This window comes from Lissotriton helveticus, chromosome 2_1, assembly GCF_964261635.1.
Source record: "Lissotriton helveticus chromosome 2_1, aLisHel1.1, whole genome shotgun sequence".
NCBI lineage: Eukaryota > Metazoa > Chordata > Amphibia > Caudata > Salamandridae > Lissotriton > Lissotriton helveticus.
In genome coordinates this window covers 1711034042-1711049909 of record NC_136059.1, presented here as the reverse complement: position 1 = coordinate 1711049909, position 15868 = coordinate 1711034042, and positions in this window count along the sequence as shown.

The following is a 15868-nucleotide window of genomic DNA, read 5'->3' as shown; positions in this document are numbered from 1 at the left end:
GGTTTGACTTTAACAGTTCAATGATAAATAAGGTGTCACACTCTAGTGTTGTCCTGAACATTGGATTATTCTGTATTTTGTTTTTTCATAGAAGATCTTTTATAGATAAAGGCATATCATTAATTTTTAACATAGTATAGTAAGATATTGTCATTATAGTTGTGAATTTTCAATAATGTTCGTAGTGAAACCATTTGAATATGTTTGCAACAGTTGTGACTGTCTCTATTCCTGGATCTGAAAACACCTAGACTCATGCATGATATATTGCAAAATAAGTTTTGAATTGTTAGCATTGCTCTTATGATGTGCTAATGTACATCTTTTTCACATTTAGAGTCTGTTGAAAAGTATTGTGGTGTCTGCATTCAAGATACTTCATCAATTAATATACAAAACTTAATGGTAAGTACCCTCAATGACTGTAGATGCTGAATATGAGTCCTTGGGGTGTTTAAAACGCATTAAGTCTCCAGTTCACGTTTGTCTGATGCAGGGTGTATATTAGTATGTCTCAGATAACTGAGGCATTTTCAAGGGTCTTTTCAGAGTAACATCCGCCATGTTGGTTAGCTGGCTATGCCCCCTTCCTAGTTATGGACTCATTACCACTTTTACACTGAGAGTTGAGAGGTCACTATGTTTACTATGTAAATACATATAAAGTTTTCATTTCAAAAAGCTATTGACCTTTAACCGCATGTACACATCTACACAGTACATCAAGGCTGTGTACCCACATTCAGAAGCTGTTGTGAGTGTGTGGTTTGTGTGTGCAAGTAGGAATGATGGGGGTATACATGCATTATGTGTATGCGTATGTGTGTCACCTGTTGTATGCCAATGCATGTCATGTGAGGATGCCCAGCATTGTAGGTGGGGTCATTGGTGTATGAAGACAAGGAGGGTGTGTTCCATGTTCATGTTGTGTGTGCACGTCCATGTGTGTCTGTGGGGACGCTTGTCCACACTTGGGCCCTCAGTCATGTGATGTTGGCTGTTCTTTCAACATGTGTGCACGTTACATGGCCATGTTTGCACACAGGATGTTGTTTGTGGGTGAACATTGTGTGTGTAGTTAGCTGTAGTGCCTTATATTTCGGTCACGTCACACATACAATCAGTGTCTGCAACATGTAATATTTGTATTGTGTTGGTCAAGATGTGATAGTGTGGCACAGCTGTGCGGTGTTGGTCAATTGGCATCTGCTCCCATCTACTCCCACACAGGAGGGCTCCAAATGTGCATCGACCATACACTGTGCTGGAGGACATGGTTGACGAGGAGGTGATCCGCAAATTCTGGCTTGACTGACGGAGATTGCAGGACCTTGTAGCCCAATTGGCACCTCATCTGCAGCCACGCAGGCCATATCCAGGAGCTATTACACCCACAGCAAAGGTGATGGCGGCACTTCACTTCTTCGCAACAGGCACTTTCCAGTACACAGTTGGTCATGCCGGGGGGATGTCCCAATCCATGTTCAGCATGGTACTGCGGGATGTGCTGGATGTCATGATGCATTACAAGGATGATTACATTGATTTCCCACGTCCAGCAAAGCTGGCTGCAGTGAACGGTGAGTTCTATGCCCTGGGCCAGATCCCACACGTAGTGGGTTCCATTGATGGCACACATATTGGTCTCATTCCACCCCAGGCACGTGAACCCGTTTATCGCAATCGGAAGCACTACCATTCTATCAACGTGCAAGTGGTGTGCCTGGCTGACAACATCATCTCCCATGCATGTGCCAGATTTCCCGGGTCCGCACATGACTCCCACATCCTGCGGAGCAGCATTGTCCCCCAACTGATGGCTAATCTGCGTCAAGAACGTGCGTGGCTTGTAGGTAAGTGTGCTGTGATGACTACTGTGTTGTATGTGTGCCATGCTGTTACCACCAATCCTGGTAATGATGTATGTTTCTGTCATCCCCTCACCTAGGCGACTCTGCGTACACAAACCTCCCGTGGCTGCTGAGCCCCATACGGAATCCTACTACCCCTGGTGAAATGCGTTATAATGAGGCCCATGGGAGGACAGGTCGGGTGGTGGAACGTACTTTTGGACTGCTGAAGTCTAGGTTTCGCTGCCTGGATAAAACCGGAGGGGTCCTGCAATACTCACCAGGCAAAGTATGCAAAATAGTGATTGCCTGCTGCATGCTCCAGAACCTGGCCTTGCGCAATAATATTGAACTGATCATGGACCCTGCAGACCAACAGGTTGCTCCGCCTCCCATCCCACATATGTCCACTAATGAGGATAGTGGGGAGGAAGAAAGTGTGGACCTGAGGCGTCAGCTCATTGCTCGCTACTTTCCTTGAATGTGAGTAACTACCTCTTATGCTGCTGGTCAATGCGTGATGTATGTTTGCTGGTGATGTGTGGATGTGGTGTGTGAATGCTGCCTGTTCTGGTATGTTCTGTTCGCAGATGGGTGTGTGAGATGGTGTACATGCAATGCTCCCTGATGTGTGTCCTGTGATCCACTTAATTAGGGATGAGTGTGGTTTGTGGGATGTTGCAGTACGGTGTGGTGTGATGGGTGTGATTCAGTTTCTTGACCTGTGCTTGTTGTTCTCTCATTATCCCTAGGTCACTCCCAGAGAGGCATGATTCTCAAGAACATTGATCCCTGCATCTGGTAATGACAACTAATAAGACAAACCTGCGATTAAAACATGAAGGTCACACAGCATTGAGTGTTTACGTGGTGTTTATTTACAGGGTGTGGATTACTGTTAGTGCATATTTACAAATAGGTGTTGGAGGGGAAGTGAGAGTTGAAGGTCATGGCAGATGAAAACACCGTGGGGACACCACATTGTGTGATGTACACCTAGTCCAACAGACGTGTGCCAATGCTTGGCATTGTGGGGCAAGATAGTTTGCAGAGTGAATGGCAGGCTCAAGGAAGGGTGAAGTCAGTGGCAGCCTCTCTTCGAGCGGGTGGATGGTGCATTGCCACTGCGGATCCAGCCTCGGACGGCCCCTCCGTCTTGGAGCCAGAGCAGAGCCAGCTGTGGGGGCAGGTTGTTCAGGGACGACCTCCCTGTCAGTGTCCTCAGGGGATGGTGGCGGTGGTGTTGGTGCCCTGTCCCTCTGGGCACTTGGGGGAGGTGGTGTGGTGCGGGATAACCACTCCCTCCAAAGAGCTGTTTGCTGCCCCATGAGGTCAACAATTTGGCCCATATGGGTCTCCATGGACCGCAACAGCTGGCAGTTCTGCAGCGAATCTTGGTGTTCCCGATCCGCCTGTGACTGCCACCGCTCATAGGAGGCATGGACTCTGGCGATGGCATCCAGGGTCTCGGTCCCAGGATGGGGTGGGTCTTGTTCCCGACCTCGCCGAGCACCTGCACTCCTGTTTGTGAGCTGTGGCCTCACCTGTGTCCTCCCCCTTCCACTCTCCCTGCTAGCCTGAGATGTCGATGACCCATCATCGGACGATGGGTCAGGCAGGGTGGCACAGGCAGGAGTGGTGGTGGTGGTGGTGGTGGTGGTAGTAGCTGCACAGCTCACAATGGCAGGTGTTGGTGTTGTGACACTGGCCAAGGTGGTGGGGGCAGGAATGTCCTGGGAGCCTGATGGCCCTGGGAGTGTGCTTGGGCAGCATCGTCCTCTGCACCCGAGGTGTCCATGGGATCTTCACCAGAGAGTCCTGGCTGTGAGGGGGGCGACTGGTGCTGGCGGTTGCTGGTTTCGCCTGTCAAGTTGCGATCACCTGAGGGACAAGAATTTCAGAATCAATGCTGTGGACATGACAGGTTTGTTGTTGTTACATTACAAATTACTATGGAATCAGGACATGGTTGTTGGTGTCATCATGTTGGTGCGGTAGACAGTACTGGGCATTATGGTGGTGTGGAGGTGGGGAGACAATACTTGGATATGTGTGGTCTGGTCCTGCTATTGGATGGTGCCCCTGTGAAGATGGCTACCTACCTTTCGGTTTGAAGGAGGAGATGCACTGGTCAGCAAATGGTGCGCGGACTCCATCTTGCTCTGGGATGAGACATGGGGGCCTGTTGGGAGTTGTAGTGCTGGGTCTCTCACCCCCCCCACCCACCACCAACCTCCCTGTAGACATGGGGGCCTGTTGGTAGTTGTAGTGCTGGTCTCTCACCCCCCACCCACCACCACCCTCCCTGTAGACATGGGGGCCTGTTGGGAGTTGTAGTGCTGGTCTCTCACCCCCCCACCCACCACCACCCTCCCTGTAGACATGGGAGCCTGTTGGGAGTTGTAGTGCTGGTCTCCAACCCCCCCACCCACCACCAACCTCCCTGTAGACATGGGGGCCTGTTGGGAGTTGTAGTGCTGGTCTCTCACCCCCCATCCACCACCAACCTCCCTGTAGACATGGGGCCCTGTTGGGAGTTGTAGTGCTGGTCTCTCACCCCCCCACCCATCACCACCCTCCCTGTAGACATGGGGGCCTGTTGGGAGTTGTAGTGCTGGTCTCTCACCCCCCCACCCACCACCACCCTCCCTGTAGACATGGGGGCCTGTTGGGAGTTATAGTGCTGGTCTTTCACCCACCCACCCACCACCAACCTTCCTGTAGACATGGGGGCCTGTTGGGAGTTGTAGTGCTGGCCTCTCACCCCCCCCCCCACCCACCACCAACCTCCCTGTAGACAAGGGGGCCTGTTGGGAGTTGTAGTGCTGGTCTCACACCCCCCACCCACCACCACCCTCCCTGTAGACATGGGGGCCTGTTGGGAGTTGTAGTGCTGGTCTCTCACCCCCCCCACCCACCACCACCCTCCATGTAGACATGGGGGCCTGTTGGGAGTTGTAGTGCTGGTCTCTCACCCCCCCACACCAACCTCCCTGTAGACATGGGGGCCTGTTGGGAGTTATAGTGCTGGTATCTCACCCCCCCACCCACCACCAACCTCCCTGTAGACATGGGGGCCTGTTGGGAGTTGTAGTGCTGGTCTCTCACCCCCCACCCACCACCACCCTCCCTGTAGCCATGGGGGCCTGTTGGGAGTTGTAGTGCTGGTCTCTCACCCCCCCACCCACCACCAACCTCCCTGTAGACATGGGGGCCTGTTGGGAGTTGTGGTGTTGGCTGCTTTGACAACATGCAAGCCTTTGAACGTAGGAGGCAACATTTGTGGTTGTTCATGGTGGGTGCATTTGAGCCCAGGATTTCACATTTGGGTGACTGTGTGGTCCACATGCATGGATTGGAGCCTGGGAGATGTGTCTTGGCAGTTGTGCAAGGCAGACCATGACAGTGTGATAGTGGTCATTGGTTTGTACTTACCAGCCTCAAGTCCCTCTTCTATTCCTTCCAGGCTCTAGGGGTGCAGTATGCCCAGCACCTTCTCCTCCCATTCGGCAAATGGTATAGGCTCCGGGGGAGTGCCGCCGCCAGTGTGTTGAGCCCGCAGGTGGTTCTTGGCCCTGATGCCTTTCACCCTTGCCTTGAGGTCGTGCCACCGCCTCTGGATCTCGTGTTTGGTGCGTGGCACGGTCCCTGACGCATTCACTCTGGTCACTATCCTGTCCCACATGCTGGTTTTGGTTGCCAAGGTGGTCTGCTGGACTAGGGTACCGAACAGATGTGGTTTCGACATGGATGATTTCATCCACCATGACCTTCAGCTCACTGTCTGTGAACTTGGATTTTTTCTTGGGTGCCATGGTGTGGGATGTGCAAGGTGTTGGTGTGGTGGGGTGGGGTGTGCAGGTGTGTGGTATGTAGGGATGGTGTTGTGGGGGTTTGTGTGGTGGGTGTGTTGGTGTGCACGTTATATGTGTGTGTGTGTCTGCTGTTTGTGCTATTCTGCCTCTTTCTTGCAGCTATGCTGTGATGCAAAGGATTGTGGTAATAGGAGGGATTCATTTTATACTCTATGTGGTTGTTGTGTCCCAATGGTTGTTGCCAGTCAGGTGTTCTGTGGGTGTGGTGACTTGGGTGCTTTTGTTTGTGCTTGGGGGGGGTCATTGGGGCGTGTAGTTGTTAGGGGTGGGTGTTTCAGGTGGGGGTGTGTCCTGTTTAGTGTGTTTTCTATTTACTTCCTTCCACCATTTTAGAATCGCTTTGACGGCAGGGATGATGTTCGTTTAGTCCTTCCGCAGTCATGCTCCTTTTGTCGAAGCATTGTTTCCGCGGCGGTCGAGGGAGGTGGTGAGTTCCGTTGGGATGGCGGGGTTATCCTAATCGTGCGGCCGGACCCTCTGCAGGTATTGCGGCGGTTGGGCCTGTTTCCGCGGTCAATTCGTCCGCGGGGAGGGCGTTTCTGTGGTACCGTCCGCTTACGGCAGTCTTTGGTGTGATCTGTCCGCCGCGGACGGTTTTTAATGTGATCCGTCCACCGCGGTCGGTGTTTGTTGACAGAAATATCATAATCGCAACCGCGGATTATCCGCGGTGCGGTCGGGGGTATTTTTGCCGCGACCATGGCGGACGGAACACGTTTCCGTCCGCCATCCTAATAGGCCTCTAAGTTTGTGGAATATCCCATTTTGTTATTTTCAAAATCTTGTCACTCTAGGCTACAAACATGTAGATTTACTAACTTTTCTGTCAATCAGGCACATTGTCAATATGCTGTTGAGAGCGCTAGTATGGATAATACATGACAGTGTGCAGAGCAAATGTAATTTATTTTATTCTACTGATTCATTCATTTATAGTATTTATTTATCTATTCGTTCAACTATGTATGCAGTTTTATATAGTACAAACGAGGCCCTAGAGTGCTAGAATGCTTTACATTTGAACAAATAGGTGAGAGGGAAGAACATGGAGAAAGACATAATTAGGGAAGTGTCTCAATGGAAGCTTGTCTCCATCCATCAATACCAAAGTACAAATCAAAACAATATTAGGAACAGTTTGCTAGGTTGCACATTACTCATAAAGAAAGAACACTTATTGATGTACATGCTGGTTATTGAAGTATTTTTAAGACTGCATGGCGTTATTCCAGCATATAAGCACGTGATCACTTAACAGAATGATCTTCTTGCACCTGTGACCAAGGCCCAAATGGAGGGCTGAAACGCGTAAGGGCTAAAGTTTTAAAACTGAAGTTTGCCATTTGTTCATAGTGCGGATTAAAAGAAGTGTGGCTCCTAGATTTTGCCTGAACATTTCTCTTTTGTCGAATGTGTTGAGAGGCGCTCCATTCCCGTTAGGATGGTTTCCCTGAACTGGCCTATGACTCCCATAATGGATAAACTTTGCATATATATATATATATATTCACTGAAAAAACCATAGGTTATAGACCATATATAGTTAGGAATTAGCATTTACAAAACCTTGAAAATTCACTGAAAAAACCATAGGTTATAGACCATATATAGTTAGGAATTAGCATTTAAAAAACCTTATTTTACTCACACAAAACCATTGAAATTCCATATATAGTTAGTTGCACTAACTATATATCGCGCACCTGCAATCCACTGCTGATGATGTCACATATTACATCATTCATGACATGGTCAGTGACATCACTGATGACATCACTGATGACATCTCAAATGACATCACTGATGACATCACTGATGACAACATCCAGTGACTGTATGTTTCTGTAAAGTTAAAATATATCTTACATATTGAAGAATGAGTGGATGTATAAGTGTCTGGATGAAGGATTTAGTAGGTGCGTGACTGACTGTATGAGTGAGTGATTAAATGTGTCTCACTGAATGCATGGGTTAGTGACTAAACTGTCTTAATTTGTGCATCATTATGTCTGTTGTTCTGTAAACTGCTGCATGTGTTGATCATTAGCTATACGAGAGGCTATATGTGTTATTAATTGCTTGCCCAAGTATTTCTATGGGAGATTGAGTTTGTGTGGGGGTGGCTGAAAGGTGTGTGACTCTATGCATAGATGTGTGAACAGTTTATTCACTAGGTGTATGAGTTCAAGAGTGCATGTGGAAACAGCTACATGGGCAGTTGACTGTGTGCATGAGTGTATTGATGAGTAAATGGATATCTCAATGCTACATGTCATAGTAAGTACATATGTAAAACACAGTACATGTGAGAGTTGGCATATATAAATAACTGTGCATGAGAGCCACCGAATGAGTGAGTGGTTGTATCGATCATTGTGAACTTGTATCAGGGATTGTATAAGAGAGTAAATATGTGTTAGTATATGTTTCAATAAGTAAGGTGTGTTTAACTGTATAGTTGAAGAAATGGAGATGAGATTGTTTCTTTGCATGACTGACTGGGTGTGTGAGTAACTCCATGGATGAGTGGAAGTGTGTGAGTGTCTGTATACACTGAGTGTATCTAAGATTATATTAGAGTCTGAAGAGGTTTATCGTATTAGCACAAGAATGATGTCAAATGAGATGTCATTAGTGATGTCATCAGTGATGTCATTTGAGATGTCATCAGTGATGTCATCAGTGATGTCACTGACCATGTCATGAATGATGTAATATGTGACATCATCAGCAGTGGATTGCAGGTGCGCGATATATAGTTAGTGCAACTAACTATATATGGAATTTCAATGGTTTTGTGTGAGTAAAATAAGGTTTTTTAAATGCTAATTCCTAACTATATATGGTCTATAACCTATGGTTTTTTCAGTGAATTTTCAAGGTTTTGTAAATGCTAATTCCTAACTATATATGGTCTATAACCTATGGTTTTTTCAGTGAATTTCAATGGTTTTTTAATAGCAAATATCATAAGCTGTCGAATGTCAAGTACGTGGTAAGTGAAAACATTTTCGTGTTTATGCACACTGATCTGCTTTGAATGGTGCCCCCCCCCCCTCATTTCTATTAGGAGTACTCTCTCTTTGCAGATAGTGAAAGGTAGTTAACGCAGGTCTTTGCCCCCATTGTAATCCGTCGTGCCTGCTTCTCTCTCCATTTGATTCATTGTTATCCAAGTATTTACTGTTTTAGAATTAGTTCTCTTTGGTTCATTCTCTATTTACAAACAAACACAGAGTCGCAATACTCTGTTTAGTCTTTGCAGATAACGAAAAATCGTGTAAAAAAAAAGAAAAGGAATCGAGCAAAATCAGTAGGCCACTAATGGGATCTCTTTTTGACCTCGCTAAAATAGAAACATTAGGAACAACCCCTCATGACAAATACAAAACTAGTGAGATGAACTGAACTCCACACAATGATGGCTGCAAAACAGCTCGGCTCCGCCACCCACCCCGCCCAAAATAACGATAAAGAACGGCTGCCATGATTGGTTGCGGAATGACCACGACGGAGCTACGAAATGGTGCTGCTCTCATGCTAACCCCAGCTTCAGTCTGAAACATCCAGAAACACTGTAGACTACCAATTCGATCAGTTCCGGTAGCGCCCCAATGTAACCCGGTAGAGAAGAACTAGCCCTCCCCTCTTTGACTGATGGTTCTTGTTGCCTGTCCCTTCTGTTGTCATTTAACAGAACTATTTAGCCTGCTGAAAGGGGTTGTGTTCCGACCGCTGGTTGGTGGAGACATTTTGACTATATTCTGTACCTGCGTTGTCGCGTAATGCGTCATATGACGCGCCGCGTTAGCGCATCCGGAAGTCATCCGGGGCGCGCAGCGCGTAACGTAAGCATAACAAGTCATGTGACTTGTTAATAAAACTTTTCATTGGTTCATTTTACTTTTCTTATTGTAATGATGAAAGGCTTGGTCATATGACCTAAAAATTACGCTTTTCATTACTTCCGAACATTATTTTTTCTTAAATATATGTTATAATGTTCCAGGCTAATGTACTTTCCCGGAAATTTTACAACTGTCCTGCAAGTAAAATATATTCTTTTTTCGAGAAAAAGAGCGTTTCTTCGTCCCATGACGGAGCCGTTGAGCAAAAGAGGGTCGACCTGCTGTCTTAGTCGCCGATACGCCTGAATATGAGATTCTTATCGATCACTTTATGTTGCAGGAATAGAAAACACAACAGCCCTTGACCATTTATCTTTACTGCGTTCCTTCGTATTATACCTTTTACCCTTCATGTAATTGGTCTGCTTTATTTCACTTGCCTTTTAATGATTCTAAAACAGTGACTATTATTAAAAACTTTACCAATGTATATACTACTACCATGTTTTCTTTTAAAAACCTTTATTGTGAAAATTTCATTATACAAATACGAGCCTATAACCACGTGGGCCGGCCACGGAGCAAACTGTAATCGTATATGATGAATAGACATTTACACTGTAGAGGAACGTAACGGGCGGGCCATTAGGTTGCAAGAACTAAGGTGTCTAACAGTTACGGAATCGGTGGACGTACATTTTATAATTAAAATACGACAGGGCCAGTTACAATAAAATTATCTAGATATACATTTGCGGGCAAGTACCATGGGTGACGTTAATTCGAACTTTCAACAGTACAGTAATCAATAACACATCAGAACTTAATATCAATAGGGATGTCGAAATATTCAATCAATTCTCGTCCCCGCCCGCCATGTGCTTCAAAACTGCATACGTATCTCGTGATTTCAAGGTTCTGCAACCAGTACACAACAAGGAGTTACGAGTCCCATTTATTCTGGCGCCATTTTGGGCGAGGACGGGCAGGTCCAGGATATAGTCAAAATGTCTCTACCAACCATCGACTATGATGATGTTCATATGCTGTATTTATTAGAGTAACACTCATCTGTCCACATGAAATTAATTTGCCACAATCTAAACATGTCATTTTAATCTTTCCAAAGTTCTTCTAAATATTTGGGACCGTTTCCCTTGCCTCTGAAGCTCTCAGTGCCACTTCTTTGATGAATGTACTAGCAGGTCAGGGGTTCTCCTCCAAATCTCTCTTTTATGCAGCACTATAATTAATTGGTGCCACCTCTCCATATGACGATGCATGGTATAGTTACCACAACTATATTTTTTTTCGGTTCCTCTGGAGAGTTCATCGTGGCAGATGAAGCGTGTAACGTACCGGGCATTTACCTTTTTTTGCATGTACAGGAAAGGAAAAAAAAATCGAGCGTCCGAGTTCTAAGGTGTCCCAGGGCCATTTTGGTGGACCAGGCCCAAATCCAAAGAACAGCTATCTCACAGGCTAATGGGGCGACCCACGCCGAGTTTCAGCATTGTAGGATGACCACACAAGTACAGCAACTTGCTAGACATCACCTCGGTGCCATCCGGATCTCGGCGCCCCACTGCAGATGAAGTGCCTCTCAACTATGAAACCACCACGGTGACATCCGGATCTTGGCGCGTTGTGCTGCCTTCGGCCTATTCGCACATCGGTCCGCTACTGACGCCATCTCACAGGCTAATGGGGCGACCCACGCCGAGTTTCAGCATTGTAGGATGACCACACCAGTACAGCAACTTGCTAGACATCACCTCGGTGCCATCCGGATCTCGGCGCCCCACTGCAGATGAAGTGCCTCTCAACTATGAAACCACCACGGTGACATCCGGATCTTGGCGCGTTGTGCTGCCTTCGGCCTATTCGCACATCGGTCCGCTACTGACGCCATCTCACAGGCTAATGGGGCGACCCACGCCGAGTTTCAGCATTGTAGGATGACCACACCAACTTGCTAGACATCACCTCAGTGCCATCCGAATCTTGGCATCTCAACGCCTAGTGGTATCTTCCATACAAAAAATATTGTTACGCTGCCTTTGGCCCCATTCGCACATCAGTCCGCAACTTAGACATCACCTCGGTGCCATCCGGATTTTGGCATCTCAGCGCCTTGTGGTGTCAGTCAGAAAATATTGTTGTGCTGCCTTCGGCCTATTCGCACATCGGTCCGCTACTGACGCCATCTCACAGGCCAACGGGGCGCCCCACGCCGACTTTCAGCATTGTAGGATGGCCACACCAGTGCGGCAACTTGCTACACACCACCTCGGTGCCATCCGGATCTTGGCATCTCAGCGCCTTGTGGTGTCTTCTACTCCGGAAATATAGTAGAAAATATTGTTGCGCTGCCTTTGGCCCCATTCACACATCAGTCCGCTACTGACACCATCTCACAGGCCAACGGGGCGCCCCACGCCGACTTTCAACATTGTAGGATGGCCACAGAAGTGCGACAACTTACTAGACACCACCTCGGTGCCATCCGGATCTTGGCGCGTTGTGCTGCCTTCGGCCTATTCGCACATCGGTCCGCTACTGACGCAAACTCACAGGCCAACGGGGCGCCCCACGCCGACTTTCAGCATTGTAGGATGGCCACACCAGTGCTGCAACTTGCTGGACACCACCTCGGTGCCATCCAGATCTTGGCGCATTGTGTTGCCTTCGGCCTATTCGCACATCGGTCCGCTACTGACGCCGCCTCACGTGCCAACGTATTTTCTCCGCATTTTATACCCTATGCCGCATAACAGGTCATGTGACTTGTTTATAAAACTTTTCATTGGTTCATTTTACTTTTGGTTTCCTAATGATGGAAGGCTTGATCATATGACCTAAAAACAACACTTTTCATTGGATGAAAACTTTTTTTTTCCCCCAAACGATGAAAGCCCCACCTTGTTTCTGGATGTTTCAGACTAAACTGGCGTCACCATGAGAGCACCACCATCTCGTAGCTCCGTCGTGGTCATTCCGCGAGCAATCATGGCAGCCGCTCCCCACCAGAAGCCTGCAGGACTCGGGGCCCCCAAAACTTTTGATGAATTCTCAAGGCGGAGGGGACGCTTTCGAGAATGGGGTCCAAGACCTAGCAGACAAGCGTCCGATTTCCAAGGTGTCCCAGGGCCATTTCAGTGGACCAGGCCCAAAAAGGAAACAGCCTGCCGCCATTTTGAGAGTCCTGTGACAGCCGCCTATCGCTGCACCGCAAGAGTGGGCGCAACTCAGCTGAATGGCGGATTTTGACACAGTGGACCAAAAGCGGACGGAATGGCAACTGAAACGGTAAAGGGGCGCCCCACTAAAACAGATGAGACTCCACCTGGAGAGGCCCGTTCACGCCGCCTCCCCCGGGGCGCTCCACGCCGTTATTCGGAGCAGCATTGTAGGATACCAAAACCAGTGCGGCAACTTACTGGACATCACCTTGGTGCCATCGTTCTGCTGCCTTGGAACTATTCGCACAACAGTTTGCTACTGATGACCCACCCCCCGCGACGCCCCACGCCGTTATTTGCTGGGTGGCAACTTACTAGACATCACTTTCGTGTCATCTAGATTTCGGCGCGTTCTGCTGCCTTGGAACTATTCGCACAACAGTTTGCTACTGATGACCCACCCCCCGCGACGCCCCACGCCGGAAATCTGGACGTTGTGCTGGGTTGGGACTATTCGCACAGCCGACCGCTACTTCGTTGTTTTTCTCTAAAAATGTTTATATGTTATTACTATTTTTGTTTTCTTGTATATATTTATAAATTATTAAAGTTTTATAATCTTACTACTTTGTCGGAGTGCTATATATTTTTAATGTGACACATAATTGTAAAAACTTTGATGTACAAAGAGTCATCCCTGGAATCTTCCGCTTCAGGCTCGGTCCCCTCCCCAATCACAATACAGGATGGTTTTCAGATAATAGCAACGCTTCTGCTGTGACGGATCTCATCGAGTGTGGGCCTTGATCTACTATAACTCCTTTGAAGACGGGTGATTCTTTACAGCTGTGGCCATAAACTACATCTGCAGGGCTAGCTGATAGCCTAGGACCGGCCTGGACAATCGGACACAGAGGAAAAGGAGTGTCAGAGGGTGCGGTAGTGAATAGGGCGAAAGGGAGGTGTCGGGCGGGCACAGGGTGTGATTCTCAGGGAAGAACAGCGCAGATGGGGGGAGGTTTATTACCCATGCATAAAACAGAGAGCGGGGGTGACCACTGCCTGGGGGAGATGCTTGCGAGGGTGGGGAGCCATGCTAAGGATCGACAGCGTGCACAGAGTGGATCTGGTCAAGGCATCTAAAATGGCTGCCGTGCACGACAAAAGTGTGGCATTTGAAAAAAGACAAGATGGCGCACACAATGTTTTTCAACAATTCCTGATTTCCTTCGAATCGAACGTTAACAGACGTTGGGGCATATTACCAAAGTTAAGCGATATTTATCCCTAACGATGCATTGCAAAGATTTTTTTACCGTCAGAAATTATCGCAGATAAACCTTGCTATTATCAAGGTTTATCGCAAATACGATAAAAAACGAGCGCAATGCATTAATATCGCTGAAAACTCCGCGATATTCATGCATTACCGAGCTAATGCTCTTAGCCATGTTATCCACCTCCCATTGGATAACATGGCTAAGAACTGCTCAGGGCAGCTGTTACTTTTTGGAGATATTCGCGCTTATCTCGAATATTTCCAAAAGTTGATAATAGGAGATAGCGATGTTAGCGACTGTTTCCAGTCGCTAACATCTTGGCATGCCCACTTTGCATGTCATTAGTGATAAATATCACTCACATGCAAAGTGGGACCCAAGATGGTCGCTATCTCCTACTAGCCGTCGCTAACTGGTGTTAGCAACAGCTAGGTAATACAGATATAATTTTATCTCCGCGAAGCGGAGCGCTGTTACAGATATATATCTTGTTTTTGAACGTTAATTTCTCAAAATGCACTGAAGCACATATATTGAGACATAGCAAAGGCACATCGGGCTACCAGTCCCTAATATTTTACCAAGTTTCGTGCAAATCCATTCAGCCGTTCGATTATTATTATTATTTTTTTTTTTGCCCCGCGGGGCCCTTTTAAAACCTCCACATCAAACCTAGGGGGTCAGCGAGGATCTACTATGCCCCCTTATGGTCATCAGCCGTTCGATTATTATTATTATTTTTTTTTTTGGCCCCGCGGGGCCCTTTTAAAACCTCCACATCAAACCTAGGGGGTCAGCGAGGATCTACTATGCCCCCTTATGGTCATTTGCCCCTTCGCTTTGGCCTCCTCTTGTCTCTCGATCCTACCGAGAGACAAGATGGCGGCCGCTACGTACTGTTTGGAATGTTTACAGACACCGGAGAGCCAATCAGCTTCGCTTCGCAAAGCTCCGTAACGCGAAAAGTACGCGAAGCGGTGCGCTGTTACAGATATATATCTTTTTTTGAACGTTAATTTCTCAAAATCCACTGAAGCACATATATTGAGACCTAGCAAAGGCACATCGGGCTACCAGTCCCTACAATTTTGCCAAGTTTCGTGCAAATCCATTCAGCCGTTCGATTATTATTATTATTATTATTTTTTGCCCCGCGGGGCCCTTTTAAAACCTCCACATCAAACCTAGGGGGTCAGCGAGGATCTACTATGCCCCCTTATAGTTATTTCCCCCTTTGTTTTGACCTCCTCTTGTCTCTCGATCCTACCGAGAGACAAGATGGCGGCCGCTACGGACTGTTTGGAATGTTGACAGACGCCGGAGAACCAATCAGCTTCGCTTCACAAAGCTCCGTTGCGCGAAAAGTCCGCGAACCAGAGCGCTAACCGGTCCGCTGTTACAGATATATATCTTTTTTTAAACGTTAATTTCTCAAAATCCACTGGAGCACATATATTGAGACCTACAAAAGGCACATCGGGCTACCAGTCCCTACAATTTTGCCAAGTTTCGTGCAAATCCATTCAGCCGTTCGGGCTAAAAGTGAGGCCAACCGCCCTATGGAAAACTCAATGTTAAAAACACGTTTTGGGACCCCCCTTTTTTCTCGGCCCCCACTGGACGAACCCCCCCCAAATTTTCAAGGGCTGCTCAGAAACAAAATGTGCCATTTTCCAGAAAATTTCAGCCGATTCCGTCCACAAACGCCAAAGTTATTAGACATAGAATTTTCAAAAAACCCATAGAGAAAAAATCCTAACTATATATACCTACTGGCGACCGCCAGTAGGTAATATATATTCTTTTTTTATTTTTGCTAAAACACTCCCTTGG